The following is a 20,265-nucleotide window of genomic DNA, read 5'->3' as shown; positions in this document are numbered from 1 at the left end:
TTTCTTATTTATTACTACATATAATGTGTTTGTGTGCTGGTTTTTGAACTTGTGGACTGTTCCTATGGCACAATATAATAATTCAAGATACCCCCTGAGTTTTTGGGTAGTGTTGCTGTTGTCTGCGTCCATCTGCGGACATACGCACAGTCCGTGGACATCAAAATCACTAGCTAGGGGTTCAATATGTTCTATGTTACATGTATATAGAGTCAGGGAAATTGTGGTTAAGTTGTGCTACTAAAAACCTATGAAATTCAGTAAAAAAAACGTTGTTAAAGGGACGTTATGGTTCCAAGTAAAATCGAAAAACCCCTGAAATTCGTAAGTTATGGTAAGCTAACCAACCATAACTTGCGCCACCACCGTGCACTGCTAAGACTAACACCCAGGACATCAAAGATGACATCACAAATGTCATTGATGACATCACTGATGACATCACATGTTTGGATCCCTCTTTTTTCCTTTACTGATATATGTAGGCCAGTAACAGTCAGGACCTAAAAATGTGTGATGTCATCTTTCTAGAAGCGCAACTTAACCATAACGTCCCTTTAACAATGTTTGTTTTACTGAATATGTATATATATATTCAAAACAGTCATAACCTGAACTACACTGCGTTTACAAGTAGGCCTGCATCCTCGCAGGCTGTGTTTCCACCGAAATACAGAACAATGAGGGTGGTGGATTAACACTGTACATTGAGTGCATCATGAGTGACAATGTATTTGTTTACAAACTGGATTTTGTACAAAAGACATCCAAGAGCTCTTTGGCAGTGGATTTGTAATGCCCTGTTGCTTTTCCCTTTTGTGTACAGAGTAAAAGCTCTTGTCTTTCTTGAAAATGGGTGCACCCAGCCGTTATCCCTAGAAGGTTGTATTTTCTAAGTCTGATTACTGAGAGTTGCCCTACAGAGGGCAAATCTCACAACCTCTCTAAATGACATATCTCAAACTCATACTCTGTAAAATTGACCACCCTGTCACTATCCTGCCATTCCTATCCAGAAGAATGGGACATGTGTTCACTACCCAACTGCAACAACTCATCACCACAAACAGCCTACTGAACCACTTCCAGTCTGGCTGTCATCCTGGTCACAGCACTGAGACCGCTCCACTTCACATCATCGATGAACTCCATAACATCACAGACAAAGGACACAAAACACTACTCATACTCTTTGTCCCCTCTGCTGCATCTTTGACCCCTCTGCTGCATCTTTCTAAATGTGAGATCTCTTGTTGCCCATGCCATTGATATAGCTGATTTAATCACAGAAGGAAACCTGGACTTCCTCGCTATACCGGAGTCCTGGCTACATAATGCCCCAGGACCTGAACTATCGCTAGCTATATCAGATGGTTATACCATCTGCAGACAAGATAGAGATGAAACACGAGGAGGAGGAATTGCTATTATATCGAGAGAGAGACCATCACTGAGACTAGCCCCACCTTTAAAGGTAAACACTCATGTGAAATTCTTACAGTAAAACTCCCCCTTATCTCCCAATCCCTTACCATGCACCTAATTTACAGACTCCCAGGACACCTTGGAACATTTGACAAAGACCTGCATAGTGTACTTGCTTCCAACCTTAAACCTACTTCCCAATTACTGCTGCTAGGCGATTTTAATTTAGGATTTAATGATCCCGCTGGCAAACATGCATTAGACATAGCCAATACCTTAAACTCTTTTGGCCTGTCACAAAAAGTCAATCTACTTACCCACATAAATGGTAGGACCCTAGATTGGATAGCCGATTACAATTGCACGAGCACCATCATCGCTATCATACTTCAACCTTGGACTGACCACTCCCTGGTTACCTTCACATTATCTACTACCAAACCTCAACAGACTACCTCACATAAGGCTCCACCCTGTCTAACTAGAAATAAAAAAAAACATCACTATAGACAAAGTGATTCCTGCTATCCTCCCTTCTATAAGCGCACTGTCTGATAACCTTGACCCTAGGATCCTGGTGCATGAATATAATAAATTCATGCTTACTACACTGGACAAAATTGCTCCACTTAAATTAAGAGCAAGTAATGCTAAAGCCCACCTTAACAAGTGGTTCACCCCCCAACTAAAGGAACTTCGCCTACTGAAGAGAAAGTGTGAAACTGCCTGAAGACTATGCCCCTCAATTGAAAATAAAAATATTCTAACAACGACTTCTGCGCACTACCAAAATGAAGTATGTCTAGCAAAACGGAACTCCTATAATGAACGCGTCCCAATTCTAATTCTAGTATGAAGGAACTCTTCACCATACTAAAAGAACTCGAATCCCCAATATCTACACCTGACATATGTAACAAAAATAAATCATGGTGCTCAGATATCCAACAAGCCTTAGCCAATAAAATCAACACTCTCCAAAATAAAATAAATTCAAAGAAAGACTCTCTGAAATTATCATACTCTGGCAATGTAAGTAGTAAGTAAAACCCTCCACAAACTTCCGGTTCGTTCTACACACTTGCACAGTAGATACAATCCTTACCGCTCATTCGGCGTTGTATGGTGATCCCCGAGAGGTCAATTTTCTGGTCCACTTCCACCGCGAGCCACCAGTGACCACCAAGGACCACTTGTCCTCCCACTGCTCCGCGCGCGCTCCGCGCTAGGAATGGGTTTATGTAGCGTTGATGCTGCTCACTGCTACTGCTGGGCTCCGCCTCCAAAATTCACTTGCACAAACAAAGGACTCGAGGGAACCACCAAGGACCACTTGTCCTCCCACTGCTCCGCGCGCGCTCCGCGCTAGGAATGGGTTTATGTAGCGTTGATGCTGCTCACTGCTACTGCTGGGCTCCGCCTCCAAAATTCACTTGCACAAACAAAGGACTCGAGGGAACCACCAAGGACCACTTGTCCTCCCACTTCTCCGCGCGCGCTCCGCGCTAGGAATGGGTTTATGTAGCGTTGATGCTGCTCACTGCTACTGCTGGGCTCCGCCTCCAAAATTCACTTGCACAAACAAAGGACTCGAGGGCCATACTATCCCACCTCGTGATACATCAACTGCCGAGACCAATAGATTCTGTTTCACCAAAATACCTGTTCTAGAGGTTGAAAAAACGATTCTATCCCTTAAGTCATCCAATTGCAAAGGAGATATCTGTCCAGCACAGATCATAAAAGACGCTGCCAGAGACCTCTCCCCATTTATCTCTAAATTGGTCAATGCCTCATTCTCCTCTGGCACCATCCCCGACAACTTAAAACAAGCTTGGGTTCTCCCACTCCTAAAAAAGCAAACCCTAGACCCACTTATTGCAACTAACTACCGACCTATTACGACGGTACGATTTCTGTTAAAAATTCTTGACAAAATCGCATATACACAGATCCAAAAATATCTTGAGTCACATACACTTTTAGGGGTAAGACAATCTGGCTTCTGCCCCCTAAATGGGATGGAAACTGCCTTGATTGACTTGAAAACACAGATCGATGAGTTGAGAGACAAGGGGAAGACAGCACTGCTCTTACTTTTAGATCTCTCAGCTGCATTTGACCTGGTCGACCACAGGGTCCTTTGAGGCACCTGGACTCAGCAGCCCACTTCTCCACTGAGGCCATCAAATGGATATAATCCTTCGTGAGTGAGAGAACTATGAGGGTGTTCTCCCCAGCAGCCACTGCAGGCCCCTCTCCGATCTTATGTTGTGTACCTCAGTGATCCTGTGTATCCCCTACTCTATACAATATATTCCCCAAACCCGTGTTTGATGATCTGGACCTTCTGGGTATCACCTATACTAACTATGCAGATGATACACAGATTCGCCTCCCGCTTTCTGGGGATCATGGTAAGGACTTGGCGCTGGTCAATAGGGTATATCTCATCGTTCAGGCATGGATGGCCACTCACGGTCTATGCCTGAATGATGACAAGACAGAGCTAATAATCCTAGGCACTCACGCTAACATAAACAAATTAGGACACACATGTGCCTCATTTACCATTGATGGAAATATTATTAAGGTATCCAACAAGGTAAAAACCTTAGGCTTTTATCTCGATTCCACCATGTCCTTTGACAAACAATTGAAATCTCTGGCCTCTACCACTGCCTACACATGTAAGATTATTAGAGCGTGTAAGCTATTCCTTATTAACGAAAGTTGCATTATCCTGGCTAGGGCACTAATCCTCTCTAGGCTGGATCACTGCAGTGCTCTTTACAGTGGGGCCAACAAAGCCATCATTCAGAGACTACAAATTCTGCAAAATAATGCTCTGAGAGCGGCACTAGGTTCTCCCAGTTATTTAACAGACAAACTGGCGAGAATAACCTCTAGAAGGCCTACAAGAACCGGAAACAATAACTGCCTGGTGACAAGGAGATTCAGACTCACCAAGATTGGCGTTAACAGTTTTCCAGTAAAGGCAGCCAAACTATGGAACTCCCTGCCACATGAGCTAAGAGCTGACCAACCCTACGCACATTTCAGAAAAAGATAGATTACTCATCTCAATCTGACTATAGGTTAGATGGTCCTCCTTCACTGCCCAGACTACACTCTACACCCTCTACATCTTTGACGTTGCCTAGCCTTGATAATTGTACTGTATAGTTCTGACATGTATATAAACTGAGTATTTTATATAGCCCTATGTGTAAATGACTGTATCTATACATGCTTGTGTCATTTTGGAAATTACCTGTAACCTGTAAGCTTTGCATTTTCCTACTGTTGCCCCCTGTTGCCTCTGGGTTAGGTGCACATTCTAAATAAATAAACAAACAAAACAAACAAAAAAACATCATCTACCACACCATTATTCTCAAAAAGGTATCCCTCAGTATGAAACTCTCAGGCACCAGCCTTGTCTAGTTCACCTCCTTTCTTACAGATAGGACAAACATTGTCTGCATGCCCCTTCTTCAATCTTCAATGTTGAATCCCTTGGATAAACTGATAGTAAACACAACATCGATTTCCATCACTACGCAGAGGATATACAATTTAACTTACATAGCTCCCTCACAACTCCACATTCTCAAAAGCTGTCTCTCTACCATCACCACCTTGATGCCCACCCACTTCCTTAAGCGCAATCCTTACAAAACAGAATACATACTCATCTGCCCCGCCAAACACAAACCAGAACTTACCCCTCGGATCAAAGAACCTTCTACACAGAATCAGGCACATCCTTCCTCCTGATTACTTCCGCACCAAATTCCAAGCATTATTTATCTCCAAGAAGGACTGTAGCAATGCTCTCCTCGTTGGACACAAAAACCCTTCCTTCCCTGCAAGCCATACAAAACGCAACAACCAGACTCATCCTCCACCTACCCAAACATTTACATATCACCCCAGCTCTCACCCAAATCCACATGTTCCCTGTATTATAACAGATTTCCTTCAATGGATTCTGCATTATTTTCAAAATCATCTACCATAAAACCTCATCTTACCTTCATTACAAACTCCAATCGATCACCCACACAAACACCAGAAAAGCAAGTGAGCATATTCATCACAATCCAAACTTCAAACTAATATGACATGTATTTACCCACTGGGCACCCAGGGAATTGACCGCCCCACCTCTTCACATACATATTGTACCCTCCATAACCACCTTTAGAAAGAGGCTCTAAACACACTGGCTTCCCCTCACATAATCACACTCCTTCATCTCCCCTGCTACATCTTGTCCATCCTACTATGTCTATCCTATCCTGAAACATTTTTTTTAATTCTGTTTCATCTCCTACCTTTTCACCCTTTGAACCTTGTAAGATGCTCTGAGACACTCTAGGTAGAGCCAGAGTTGAGGAAAATGTCTAATAAATGAATGAATAAATGCCTACTAAAAAAATTGGACCTGAAAGTCAAATGGTTAAGCAATATTGTGCATGTAGTCACTACATATCAGAGTCCATGGATACTACAAGTGTGCCTTTGGAGACATTGAAAATGATCCATGGTCTCATGAAGGGGTGTAATCTGAACATGTCACCACTCAGTCGTGTGTTTCTTTCGGTGTGAGAGTGTCTCTGTGAGAGGATAAGTATCTGTTCCGTGTATGTATGACTGAAATGTACTTGAGTCAATGCATTTGCTGCTTTAAATGCACATGTGTGGACTGTGGGAAGTGCACTGGATAATGGAAGGCAGCTGGGAAGGTGAACATTCCAAGGAGCCCCCTCGCCTACTGGAGGGATTGTCAGGGTTGTGCAGGAGGTCCATACGGAACAGGAGCAGGGCTGTTGATGAGGAGATGACCACTGTTTCACTTACACCAAGACTAAAGAACAGGGAGCACCAGGGCAAAGCTGCATATTGACCATCTCACCTGAGTAGCCCTGTTGGCAACCCATAAGTCAGCAGTCTTAGCTAACTACTTGGGATCTATCTCCTCAGAATCAGCCAAGTGCTGTCTGAGCTCAGGAGAGCAGGCATCATAAATTGACTCCAACATAACAAGATTTCTCATACCTTCACAAGTGTTTACTCTGTAACCCTTAACCCAACCATCTAAGTTGTTCAAACATTCACATACTCAGGTAGCTTAAGGGGTACCATCATGCTTTTTGAGGGTCCTAAACCTCTTAAAGTACTGGGAAGGGTTTTCCCCAATTTAGCAATTAAAGCTAGCTTCACACACTCATATTCCATCCTATCCACCTCCCTCAACTCCATCACAACTTCAGATGCAACAGTGGGTAGCTGTTACGCTCACCTGGTGTCCATGCGGGCGTCGATCTGAACTGGGCTGTTGTTACCTCTTCCAGCAACACACGGGGCGCCGAAATGATGGACTGGACCGGACCACCCAGCTTAGCTTGTTTTGCCCGTATGAATATTCTTCTGTAATGGAGAAAAGGGAATTAGCCACCTGCGGGGACTGGGCGCCAACCCCACCTCCCCCCACTCCTGCGATCTATTCCCACAAATTACTTCCGAACTCTTGCTATGTTCTCACCTGATAGTTTGGAAAGAGGAGCTCTCCATCCTGCCTCGAGCGCAGGGGCGCGTCGATGACCAGTTACTTCACTGGTGTGGGATGTTGGAGAGTTGCAGAACGGTATTGACTCCGTAAGGAAATAGTTTGAAAAAGAGTTCAAAAACGTCTGGCCTTCACTCTGCCAAATTCCCTAGGTTGCCTTAATAGTTCTTGAGAAGAGTTCCAAGTGGCAACCAGTAAGATGCAGGTAAGTGTTTATGGATTCAGTTCAGTTCGATAATGAGGACCTGGTCTAACCTGTGACCCTTTCCTTTTTCAGGCGCTGAATCGGTGGAGGTTCCGGTGATTGCGGCCTCAGGCAGTAACCAGGTAAGTCTGTAGCGGAATTCGGTTTCCCCTACTTGCGCTTTTGTGTTGCTTTTGTTTCCCCTTTGGGGCCGGGGAACGGCAGAGAAGCTGTGGAGGCTGCGCTGACCCGAGATGAGGTAAGTGCCTCCTGTGGTATCAGGTAAGTGCTGGGGATTGCCTTTATTGTCTGGGAATGCTCCCTTGCTCACCTTATTGTCTTTATTTCCACAGGTGTTGGAGAGCGGCCGCTGGATGCTGAAAAGCGCGATGGAATGCAGAGGATTGCTTCAGGTGAGTTCCCGCGCGGCGCTGCAGGATGCGAAGCGGTGCGCGTCTGATGATTTCTTCCTTCTAGGTCAGAGCCAAGAAGATTCAGGATTCAGGTAAGGATTGCAGGTAAAACTCCAGTTCTAACCTTCCCTCTGCTTTCTTTCAGGTTTTCAGGAGCTCCGGCATCCAGGCAGGCGTGGCTGAAGACTGGAAGCTGCTGCAGGCACGGTGAGCGTTACGCTGCAGGTGCAGAATAACGCGAAGCATGGGTTGCTGTCAGGGCGTGGTTTAAATAGCCTTGGAAGTAGTTCCAGGTAAGTATCCTTCCGCGGCCCCACCCGAGTAAAAAATAGTTCCTCGGGAAAAATAGTCCCTCCTAGGCCTCATTTGACTTCTGGTCACTGGCAGCATGGTCTGCCTCAGGTAAGTTAGCAGCATGGTCTGCTTCAGGTAAGTCCTTGACCATGAGCCTGGCACCCATGGCGCCAGGACTGATTCTGAACTTATGAGCCTGGCGCCATAGGCGCCAGGACTGCACCCAAATAGCCCCTAATTGGGGTTCATGGGCTTGTATTAAATGGCATGATGCCTGCTTCCGGGGTAGCTGGGCCAAACATGGTCTCCCGGGGTCTGGCATCGTGACAGTAGCCTAAAGAAGAGCATAGGAAGCAACTGATTCGCTGTAATGTCTTGAATCCCATGGTTATATTCAAACATTGCCAACCAATCCAAAATATCAAGCTCAACCTCATACATACCAACATTTGTTTTAGGAATAAAGGAGCTCTTAGGGCTGGAAGACCTAGAAGACTCTGGGAGGGAAGCATTTTCAATAGACAACTTTTTCCTTTCTAAGGCATGATTTAAATCCATTTCTCTGAGCTTAAGTTCTTGATGCTTTTGTTCAGTTTGAGAATTAATACGTTTGAAGTCCAATTCAAGCCTCATATTTTCTAGAGCAATTAATTCAGGACTGGTAGAGGTTGCTGAGAAGGTAGAGGAGCAGGAAGGCCTACATTGTGAGAGACACTTGCCTCATCTAACTCATCCATAATAACAGACACATTATCATCCACATCATTTTCCACATTTGATGGAGGGGCAGGTATTTTAGACCGACTCCCCAGACTTTGTTTCTCTAACAACCTTCCAATTAATTCTGACTTTGTGCCTTTCACAGAGAGATTCATTTCTCTACACAGATTTTTCAGATAGTCCACAATGTAACAAAGGAGGGTCCCCTGACTGTAGCTTTCCATATCAGACATGATGAAAATTGCTTTGCCTTGTGGTTAGTTGATCCAAGGTAATAGCAGTACTCTAAGTGTAATCACTATACTTGATCCTCACCGCTGTGCACCAGTGTTATGCAGAATCATATGCAGTACCCTTTGGGAACACCGCACACAATTAAGACTACAAGTGACAGTACAAATCCACCTTTGGTACAAGCCTACAAAGTAAAGTGGTAGTGATGGCTGAGAAGCCAGAGTGAGAACTATCAATAGTTACACAAAGGACAGCAATTACTATGGTTCAAACCAACAGTGACTCAAGGTTGATTTACACTTCAGTTGTAAAACAAGTCAAAATCACACTCTTAATATACTACACAACACATGATGAATTCTGGACAAGTTAAGCTCAAAATGAAGTGTGAGCAAAATGGCACTCCAGCAATTTAAAAGAGATGGAAAGACTAGGTTATACAAAATTAAGCAGCACCAACAAAGTAAGTACGCAGGGCAATCTAGAAAAGGCTTGATACAATGAGGATTCAAATCAATAGGCCTGGGACAAAGTTAATGGTACAGAGTCTTTACAGAGAATCACACAGTTCAGAGTAGTTTGCGGTTAACTCTTTGCCAAGAGTTTGAAACGAAGTTGGTCGTAAGAAAAGTTACTTAAAAGAGTAGAGAAGGACAAGCGCTCAGATTGGCAAAAGATTTCAAACAACACTTTCACCACGGTCGGACGGAACTAATGACCGGGTTAGCACAGTACCTTAAATGAAGAAAAAGGCTGTAGATGAGGCAGACGTTCCTGGCAGATCTTGCAGGCTCACAGTTCCTAAAGCGACTGTCGGACTGACAAGAAGTTGGAAGAATGGAGGGTCCTGCACTGCCCAGGGAAGAAACCAGCAACAGAGCAAAGGAACAAATAAAAGCTGCACTCCTTAAAATCCAAACAGGGTCCGGTCCTCCTGGCTATCAGGTTCACTGCAGCTGTGCACAGCAAATTCGACCAGGGGAGGGGGGCCTTGATTGGTATTTGGCAAACTGGTTGATCCCACCGGCTCAAGGGAAGAAGATTCCTTGCAGATCTTCTCTGTCATCGAAGTCTGGAGATTTGGACCTGCAGCAGGCCTTCAATGGGAGGTTCAGTCATGGTAGTGGTCCTCTTCGTTCAGCCTCTCTTTGGTTCTGTCGATCCAGTGGTGACTCTGCCTTCCAAGAGACCTGCTTTTTATGCAGTTTTCCCCCATTCACCCAGCCTGGCTGTCAATCACACAGCAGGGTGGCTGTCCCTGTGGGAGAGTCACCACAGGCAATCATACAGAGTGCGACATAGGTCTTCAAGGAGACCCTGTGCAGGGAGTCTCAAACCCCTCCCTCACATCCTGTCCCCCTCAGACATTCAGGCGCCTAAAGTGGACTTCTGTGCATAAGCTCGCCAAAGGACAGCGAACAAAGGAACCAAACCGGGTTTGGCGCGCAGAGTAAAACACTAAAAATACCTTTCAAAAAGAAATGGCGAATAAACCAAGCCGGAACCAAATAAAAGTGAATGGGGTCCAGCGGGTTTAAGTTTGAGGCTACTAACTTAGCATAAAACAGTACCAAGGCTATTTACATAGACCGCGGTAGGAAAAATAAGGTAGATACCACTGCCACCAGCCAAATCTTAATGAAAGGGGAACAAAATAATATTTCATGAGAGACAGACAAAAAGGGATAACTATTAACTCTTTCCAGTTCTCTATGGAAGATAGTTTGTACTGGGTCTGTGAATTTAAAAAGACTAATAAAGTCAATGGCAACTTTACATGTTCTGGGAAACAGTAGTCAGTCACAGAAAATGGAGTTTAAAGTTGGAAGTGTGAAAAAGACAACCCTCTGTCGCTACACTAAATGTGCTGTGTGACACACAGTAAAAAGATGATTCCTATAGAGCAGGTGAGGCTCCACAGTCTATGAACACAAACATGTTAAACACACACAGCAAAACACATGTAAAAGTGGGAAAAAAGGATCACACTCTTACCAGGTGAAAAAAAAGCCTAGAAATCCAGCAAAGCTGCTGAGCACTCAGTAGGTAAGGGAAATTAGCCATTCTGGAGAATTCTCCCTAACAAGCAGCACACAAGATAGCATGGTACATTCACATGCTTGGGGTCTACCAGCGTAGCGCCAAGGAGGTAAAGAAGGACTGGGATGACCTCAGTCTCAATGGACAGAAGGCAGCCAAGATCTTTCAGGCGGGCCACAATTAACTGTTGTAGTACCATTTGATTACCTGCATCAGCTTCATGGAACTCTGGCTACTTGGCAGGACCAGCCGGAGTAATATCAGAGGCGTGTGGGCATGGAGAGGCACTAACTTATACCTGGTACGTTTGATACTGTTTTTGGCCAACATGGGATTGAGCCCATGGTCATTGCATGTTGCCACTTTCTGAGCCTAACGGTGTAGGTGTTACTGTACTGGGCGTGTTTGGTGTGTATCAGCAATATGCATGACTGGGATGCAGGGTATACTGTGAAGCCTGAAGATTGAGTATTCCTTTTGTGCAAAATATTTATTAGGATGGTGATGGCTGTGTATTTTTAACAATGAAATGTTTTGCAGCTTTGTCATGGTTGGCCCCACAATGGATACCGGTCAGTTGTCATGATGACAGTTATTGTTGACATGCCTTGGTATCAGTGTACTTACAATGGTAAGTGTTGTCTATGTTGACACACACACAGAACTGAATCAGTGCACATGTCTGGAGTTGTTGGGGATTTCATCCTCATCTTAGCATTGATATAGTAGTCGGCCATAAGTCACAGCGTGCTATGCCACAACCTCTAGCCAATGGCCTTCCACCCAAACACAGACATTAAGACCGTGTATGCCCACATATCTCAGGGTCCAGGGTGGGTGTGGGGTATTTCAGGTGCCTGTCACCTGTTGGATGACAAGTGCATGTGTTGGTATGGGCTGCAAACTCATTGCCTCCCCATGACCTTTGTCATGACATACTCGGCATGAGGCCATACCAGTATTATTGCTTAATTGCTACATTACTTGTGACATATGTGGAGTGCCATCTTCTTATGCAGGGTCACGGCCCACATTGTTCAGTAATGTTTTGCCTGTTAGCTGGAAAATTCACGGGTACACAGGACCGAAGTGCCAGAGCTGCAGGTGTGCCCAGGATAGCTATGTAACAAAACGTATTTGTCTTTCACAGACGGATGGGGGATGTGAATTTTGACATGCCCAGCATTCCATAAAAAGTGTGCTCCCTGCAGGTGTGCAACTCCTCTACCACCAGATTACCTAGCTATAGGATCCATGTGTGAACATGTATCTTGTGTCAGTGGCAGCTGTCAGTTGCATGTGTGTGTTCACAACGTGCCATTGAGGCTTTGCATTAGATTTATGCACAGACTGAGGTGTGTATTTTTTGTCTCTTGCACACTCTGTTTCCAGTGACCCTGTGGACCAGGACAATGGAAGCAATCACGGCAACGGAGAATGTTGAATGTGGATGTGGAGCATGAAAAAGGGGAGGGGAAGCATCAGACAATGTCGGTAGGGCCATAAGACCCACAAAGGAGTGGCCATTTCTAGTGTGGCTCATGAGCTGCATTCTGCCCTACTTGCCTTTCCTTTCGTGGTGCCTGTGCCTCCATTAAGACCAACTGCAGGAGGCCACCTAGCCACATTCTCCTACTTCGGGGTCTTGTTCTCCTGCAAGCCTTGTCTCGCTTACAGAAGTTGGACCAGATTTGGGGCCCTTGGAGTGTCCCCCTTCTCCAGAACTGCAGGGGACCTAGTTTGGAGATTCCATTCCAGCAGGAGAGGGCCCTCCACAGGACTAGCTCCACTTGGACCTTCAGTGCTGACTACGACTCTTTATCCAATGGCGCTAACCCTGGTCACCCCAGCAACCGCAGCCCCAGTGCCAACAAGGGACCAGCCAGATGTCTTCAGGGCACAGGTGCCACTACTTGGAGGTGCCAGTGAGGACATTTCCAACAGTTCATGGGGTTCATGCAGGCCACCATAGAGGCTTTCAAGGTCGGCTTGCTCCAAGTGGCAAGAGTCCATAATGAGTCAGGGGAGAGACATCCACAGGCTGTGAGGGAAGGAGGCAAATGGTTGAGGGAGAAAAGATGAGTGAATATTAGAGCATTATAGGGGTGACTGCCGAGTTGCATGAGGTGAAAGAGGCTTTATGTGGCATCCAGCAATATCTATCAATGTCACTGATCAAACCCATCCCCTCACATGTGCACTACACTCATAGTGAGGTTGCCATTTCAGTATCCATGCTCCTCAATCTGCTTCTGCCTTTACAATGTCAAGGTAAATGTCACCCTTTACGATTTGGAGTAGGAAGACATTGAGGTGGTCATGGTGGCTGAAAGCAACAGTGATGAGTTAGATGATGTGTACTTGTATGTGTTACAACTCCTCATATGTCCTTCTCTGTGTGCCAGCCAAGAGTGTGCAATATTTAATTTGGCCATGTATATGTCATAGTGTGCATGCCCTCTGTCAACCTTGGTATATATTTGTGTAGCCCTATCAACCATTCTTCTACCCTGCTCCCCCCTTATCCCCCTCAAGCCTACTTCTGCAGGAGTCTGTCCTGGTACATTCTGGTTTCACCATCACCGTCTTGTGGCCATTGCTGAATTTGACTTTTATGGACTTTCAACTTTCTCAACTCTCATGCTGAACTTCCTTTGCATCTTGTACTCAAGGTAGCCATGAATCATGCTGTTCCCATCTTCATTTTGTATCCTGGCTTGCAACCTTATGTGTTACTAATGACTTCTGCAATTGTATATGCTCTCCCCTCTTGCTTCTCCACTCTTTTTGACTGCTTTCTCTTCTCTCCTCCTCTCCCTTCTCCTATCTCCTCCCCTCCTCCCCTTACTTTCTTCTATGCACTTAATCTATCAATATTTCTCCTGGACCTAGTATGATAGTAACCTTGTATGTCTCCTCCCCCCTACCGTTATTTAATTTCTTCCTCCCCCACCCCCCTCAGCACTATCTAAAATGTTGCCAGGCCTAGTACGATAGTCGCTTCTTTTGTTCCTCCCCTCCCTTTCTGCATCCCTCTCCCTCACCTTTTGTTTTTATCCGGCTCTACCAGAAATGTTGTCAGGCCTAGTACGGTAGTCGCATGTCTGTCTCAATTTCCTTCCCACTCTCCCCCTCCCTTCCTTATTTATGTTTTAGCTCTTGCACTATCGAAATGTCATTAGGCCGAGTACGATAGTTAATTTCACATCCTTACTGTTCATGGCCTGCAAGAATGCCATTGTAATTTCCCTTGTTCCCTCCCTTGCCTTGAAGCACTTTGAAACACATTGTGTATAAGAGCTATATAATTAAACCATCATATCATATCATATCATATAATTGTGCATGTTCTATTATTTTTATTTTATTGGTTTATACAAACCTTTAAAAATAAAGATATAAGAAATACAGACAGTGTAGACAATATAAAAAAATAAAAACCATGTAGAAAAAAGAGAATGCAACAGCATTGAAAACTAAGAACTAATTGAGCAAACAGAACACACCCAAAGCCAAATTTCATTATCGAACAATATTACTAAAGTATTGACTTAGTTAGTTCTTCCTCAATGGTTTTTCTAAGAGAAAGGTCAAAGCATACGTTAGTTTTTTATTGGCTTCCGTAAAGCATTCCTCCCACCATTCTTCCATTGATAAATGTGGTCTATTTGCGACAATTGCACCAAACAAAAGATTCTTTTGGGTAAAAAGGCTTTACAGGTGAGGATTAAGTGCTTAATGTTCTCTTCATGGTGGTTGCAAAATCTGCATTTAGGGTCAACTCAACTTCCCCTATTTAGGCAATCGCATAATCACTTCCTTAGTCTTAAATTGGTTCAGCCTAAACTTCATAAGTAGCATTCTCTTCTGCTTATTTGGACATTTTTCAAGGTATTTATAGATTGAATTATAAGCTTTCCCTTCTAAAGGTACATCTTTCATGAGCAAATATTTGGCTCTATGTATCCCAGTACTTATCCAGTCTTTTTCCCACAATGTGTTCTTTACAGCATCAGGGTTTGTGATCAATGTATCGTTATAGCTATTTATGTCTTTTAATAGTTGATAACATTGATTTATCCATGCTGTAAAGACTGAGTTTAATTCTTTATTAACATGATCGTGAAGGATTTTCAGCTGCCGGGCTCCATCAGGCAGCAATATTTTACGGAAAATTGACAAGGTGTTCCAGATGACTTTTGCATGTATAGAAATCAGCCCCAATTCGTATCAGACTACTGCAGCAGGTATTCCTTTTGCGACTTTCAAAATCCTTCCCCAAAAGATGTTTTCAAGGGTGTCCCACAAGGGAGCCGGACATCCAAAGGCAGTTTCTGCGCCAAAGATTAAGGATAGAACAGCCTTTTCATTATAAAACTTTATAGTAGGAATCAATGAAAATTTGCCATATTTTTTGTCGAGCACAGTAGCTTGTACACTGAGTTGATGACATTTTGCTTTGTTTTTTTCCACCCAAATTTGATCATTTATATTTGAATTCAACCACGTGCCTAAATATTTTAGATGTTTCACGGGTAGCAATGGTTTGCCATCTAATTTCCATTTAAACTTTTTCGCACACGGTGCAGTTTTAGCAAGGTCTTGTAATGTGAGAACAACAGATTTGCTTGAATTTATGTAGAGGCGGTTATTCTCAACATATTGCTCCAATGCCTGAAGTTTACGTTGGAGTCCAATATGTGTAAGATCTATCAATACTAAATCGTCAGCATAGAGAATCCAGCTCTCAATGCAGAATCACATATGTTGACTCAAAGCCTTGGATGTTCTCGAAAATGTCACCAATGTCAGAAATATAAGCATTGAAAATTATAGCTGCCAATGGGCACCCTTGTTTAACACCACAAAAGGTCCAGATGGGTTTCGACAGAGTGCCATTAGCGTCTAAGCGTGTTAGGGAGAATTCTCTGTATAGGCTAATTTCCCAAACCTAGTGAGTCCCCCAGCAGCTTTGCTGGATTTTTTGGGGTTTATTTTTTTCTCCTGCTAAGAGTGAGACTCTTTTTTTCCCACTCTTAGACATGATTTGAGATATCCTTTGACTTTGTAATGTGTTTTATGGGCTATGGGGTCTTTTACTCCATAGGGCTTCATGTGTTTTTGGTATGTGTGTTACACAGCACCCTCCGTGCAGTAACACCGGGGTGTCGTAGTGACCCCCAAACATAGACTCTGCACCCTGGGACTGACTACTGTCTCCCAGGGTGTGTAAAGTCACCATTGGCTTTACTAGTCCTAAATTGTGAACAGAACCAGTACAAACCATCATAGTGTGGACGTACTGGTAGGGGCAATTTTATTGCCCCTGGGTCTGTTGTTCGAGGGGGCACTGTCCAGTCCCCCCTGATCGAGTTTTTGCTGGTGGCAGTGAATACTACTTTTTATATTCGACCGCAAATATATTCCTAAGGGATTTTCCCATTGTTCGAGGCTACCACTTTTTAACATCGCCTCAAACATACCGCAGGTTTATTAAATTAATATTAATTCACCAGTTGTGAATTTTTGCCAGAACTCGGTGCCAAAATGGCATCTGTGTTCGATTTTGCAACTCTAACCCAAGTCGAGCCCCTTGTTCCACTTTTTGGTGGGCTTCTGCACAGAAGCCTCCAAAAGTGGTGCCACTCTGTCTGGGTCTACAGGATGTGTGGGAGGGGGGTTTAGGCACCCTGGACTGAGTTGCCTCGGCAACTCAAGTCGCACTCTTGTGTGATTGGCCCAGTGGTGAGCCGCCCGGCTCACCACTTAGCATGTTTGAGTGACAGCTAGGACTGATGAATGGGGGTTTTCTGCATAAAAGCAGGGCTTTGGGGACTGGAACTTCACAAGTCGCCAGAGGACCAAAGAATCCGAAGAGGGAGAAGCTGAGCCGACCTGCAACGACGACACCACCGGTGGAGCCCTGCTGAACCGCCTCACCACTTCCCGACGACAGAGAAGATCTTCATCCCGGAGAGTCTTCTTCCTTTGAACTGGTGGGGATAACCAGTTTGCCCTCCTTTTCGCCTTCCTGGATCATCTCGTGGTCGAATCGCCCGTGCCAAGCACCCCGGCAGCCGGATAGCCACGCTTCACCACTAACGCGAATAAAAGGGTAGTACCTTTTAACCGGGAAACTCTGCGGCTGGTTTCTTCCCTGGCAGTGCAACGACCTCCAGCTTTCCTCCACGTTGAGATCTTCTCTTTCCCTGGATGGAGCACTGACTTGCACCCGCTGCCAGGAACAGCTGCTCCCACTGGAGCTTTCTCACCATTTCAGGTACGGTGTCCAGCCTGGTCTCCCTTGCAACAGACTGTTCAAGGTGTCCCGTAAATCCTTGACTCTCTATCCTGGGGTGACCTGGGACCTGGGACCTGTTAACTAACTTTTTCTGAACTGATCCAACCCTGCAAGACTTTTAAAGTATCATTCAACTGTGTGATCTTCGACACATTCCGCCTTGCTCTCTCCAAGAGTGGGCCTGGCCTATGAACTTTCTTGCTCTGCAGTAGACTCTGACTTTTCTGACTTGCTGTGGTTCTTTTAAAAGTGTTGGTATTGTGTGCTTTCCTAATTCTGCCTTTTCCCTCCCTTTGTAATTAACTGATTGGAGTGCCATCTTAGGTTAAGCGCTCACCTCTGTCTGCAAATGAGTGGTGTTTTAACTAAGACTTGTTCAATAAGTAATCAGGGATGTATATATATTGATAGTGACTGTGTTTGAACTTGCTTGCCATATTAGTGTTAGTGTATTTTTATAAGTGTGTTTTTAAATAAATAATTATATACTTTTATACCAAAGCTCTGGTCAGTGTTTGCTTGTGCTACTGTATTTTGGTACCTATTTTGTATACTTTATATACTGTCTAACTCTTCTTGAGAGAAGTCTGACTGCTCAGCCACAGCTACCAGGTAAATCTGGGTGGTACAGACTGCTCCCAATTGGGTTTACTACCAACACCTGTAGTCCTAAGCCTTTTGCAGTGATCCCTAAGGGAACTGCACAGGTTTCTGCCTAACAAAGCGTATACTGATTTCAGTGTTTGTATGTAAATCTTTGATGGCTGATAGTAGGCTGTCTGGAAATTTGTCCAAAGCATTTCTCTGTCAACGCTATCAAAAGCGTGAGACAGGTCCACGAATGCAAGATGCACTTTGGAACCTTTCCTAATGGCATCCATTTTCAACAAGTTAATGAGAAGAAGATTTAAGCAGCAGGCCACACCCTTCACAAACCCAATTTGTCTAACTTCTAGATGTTTAGATAGTGCTAGCCATTCCATCAGTTTGTGCTGGAGTTGGGTCATATATTTTTCCTACAACATCCAGTAGGGCAATTGGACGATGGTCCATTGGATTCGATCTGTCGCCTTTCTTAAAAATAGGCACGACAATTGCCTTTTTCCATGAATTGGGTGTGGAACCTTTGGCTGCCACTCTTTCAAATAAGATTTTACAAAACTCTGCCCACCCTTCAGGATTAGATTTCATAATTTCATTTGTAATGCCATCCGGGCCTGGAGCACGATACTTGGATAATTTTTTGATATTTGTTAAGATGCCATCTTGGTCAAATTGGATGTCGCAGTGTTGTAGAACTGGGAGTACAGGATTAGGGATGTTACCCTTTTTTGAAAACAGCACTGAAAAGTGTTTAATCCATTTTGCTTCTGGAACCATATTTTTTTGAGATGCGGTTTGAACGCTGCATTCATTGTTAATTACTTTCCAGAAAGTCTGATGAGTTATTTTCTTTTAAGAATTTAATTATTTTTTCTGCATAATGTTGCTCAGTCATCGCACAGTGAGCTATTATCCAATTCTTGTACTTTTGTTTTATCTTTTTCTTCATATTCTGTTGTTCAGATTTAATGAGTTTATCGAGTTGTCGCAGAGCTTTGCGCATTTCTCTCTTTTGCATACTGATTTATGGATTATAAGCATGTATATGCTTATAACTCTGTTTCCCATTGGTGATTGACCAAGCTCTTATATTGTTCCAACAGTGGAGTATAGTCTAGACCCAGTGTATCGTTGTATTATTTGTTTTGCCTTTATCGTCTGTGTTGTTATTCATGTCTGTTTCCAAAATGTCCTATATTATTGTCATAAGGTGTCATAATGCATTCCTGCCAATCAAAGAAGATGTTTTCTGTTTGTTCTTATGGTCGGTGTGCATTCACTCTTCTGTTTCTTTGTTACTTACATGTTGGTTTTTGAGAATGAAAGGAGGGGAGCTTTGCACATAGTTTTATCATATTTGGGGCATGGCATGGCATTGAGTGGCATTAGCCCTCGTGGCCTGTATGTTCAATGCCCTACCTGTGACAGTAGCAATTGCATGTCAATGTGTGATTGGGCCTCGTTAAACGTGTGCTGGTATCCCACTATTAATTCCAGTGGGATACTGGCAAATGCTTATAATGTTACTGGTACTTGTCTGCTGGTATTAAAAGCAGATTATAAGTGCGGGTTTAAATGCTAAATCCCCATTTGATGGAGTTCCAGAGGACTCCATGGGGGATTTTGCCAGGATTACTGGCAATGGTATCACTGTGCCTGTAATACCGGCAGTTTTATTTATGCTAGGGGTCAGATTTACCTCCAGATTTTAGCTGGAGTTAAAGCCTCCATCCTTATCAACAAAGTTGTAGTTGGCCGGTCCGGTAAAAGTACTGGTAAATGTTATTACCGGCATTTTTACTGTGTGCCGGCCAACTTATAATGCCTTGGAAGGTACATGGCCAGGGCACACCCATTTCTGGTGGGTGGTTCTGTGATAGAGTGCGATTTGTCCTGAGGCCATGCTTGTGTTGTGTACATCTGTTGGGGCTACTACCAATATACAGGCATAGACATGTATTGTGTCTGGTAGCGTGCAAGCATGTCATCCCCATTCAAAGTTATAATTTGATGGTATGGCCAATGACATATTGTTTGCTGCACCAGCGTGACCATGACGTGTACATTCCCATTTGACGCATTGGTGGTCACACAGTGTAGACAGCCGTCCTTTGTTGATTGCATCCAAAGGAATCTCAGCTGCACTCTAATTGTATTTTTGCAGGCAGCTTGCCCTCCTAGAATGTGCTCTGATTGTGAGCGCAATGTATTGGGCTGCCAGTCTTTGCTGCTCAAGTGGCCGGAAGGGCTTTCCGGCAGGCAATCGATCCATCTCACCAGAGAACATTCGGCCAGCAAGTGGGCCATTTCTGTAACTTTGTTTCAGCATTGGGGAGTGAATGGGCCTGGATGCGAGGGTGTGTGTGTTTGCAAGTACCTGGACATTGCATTCCCCTCATGTCTTTCAGGTGCACTCAGGGAAACAGCGTTGGGCAATGTTCTCGTAGGACCTTGCATCAGAGCCTCTCTATCTAAA

Source organism: Ambystoma mexicanum, chromosome 6q (assembly GCF_040938575.1).
Source record: "Ambystoma mexicanum isolate Mex_15411 chromosome 6q, UKY_AmexF1_1, whole genome shotgun sequence".
Taxonomy (NCBI): Eukaryota; Metazoa; Chordata; class Amphibia; order Caudata; family Ambystomatidae; genus Ambystoma; species Ambystoma mexicanum.
Note: the sequence above shows the minus strand (reverse complement) of the source record.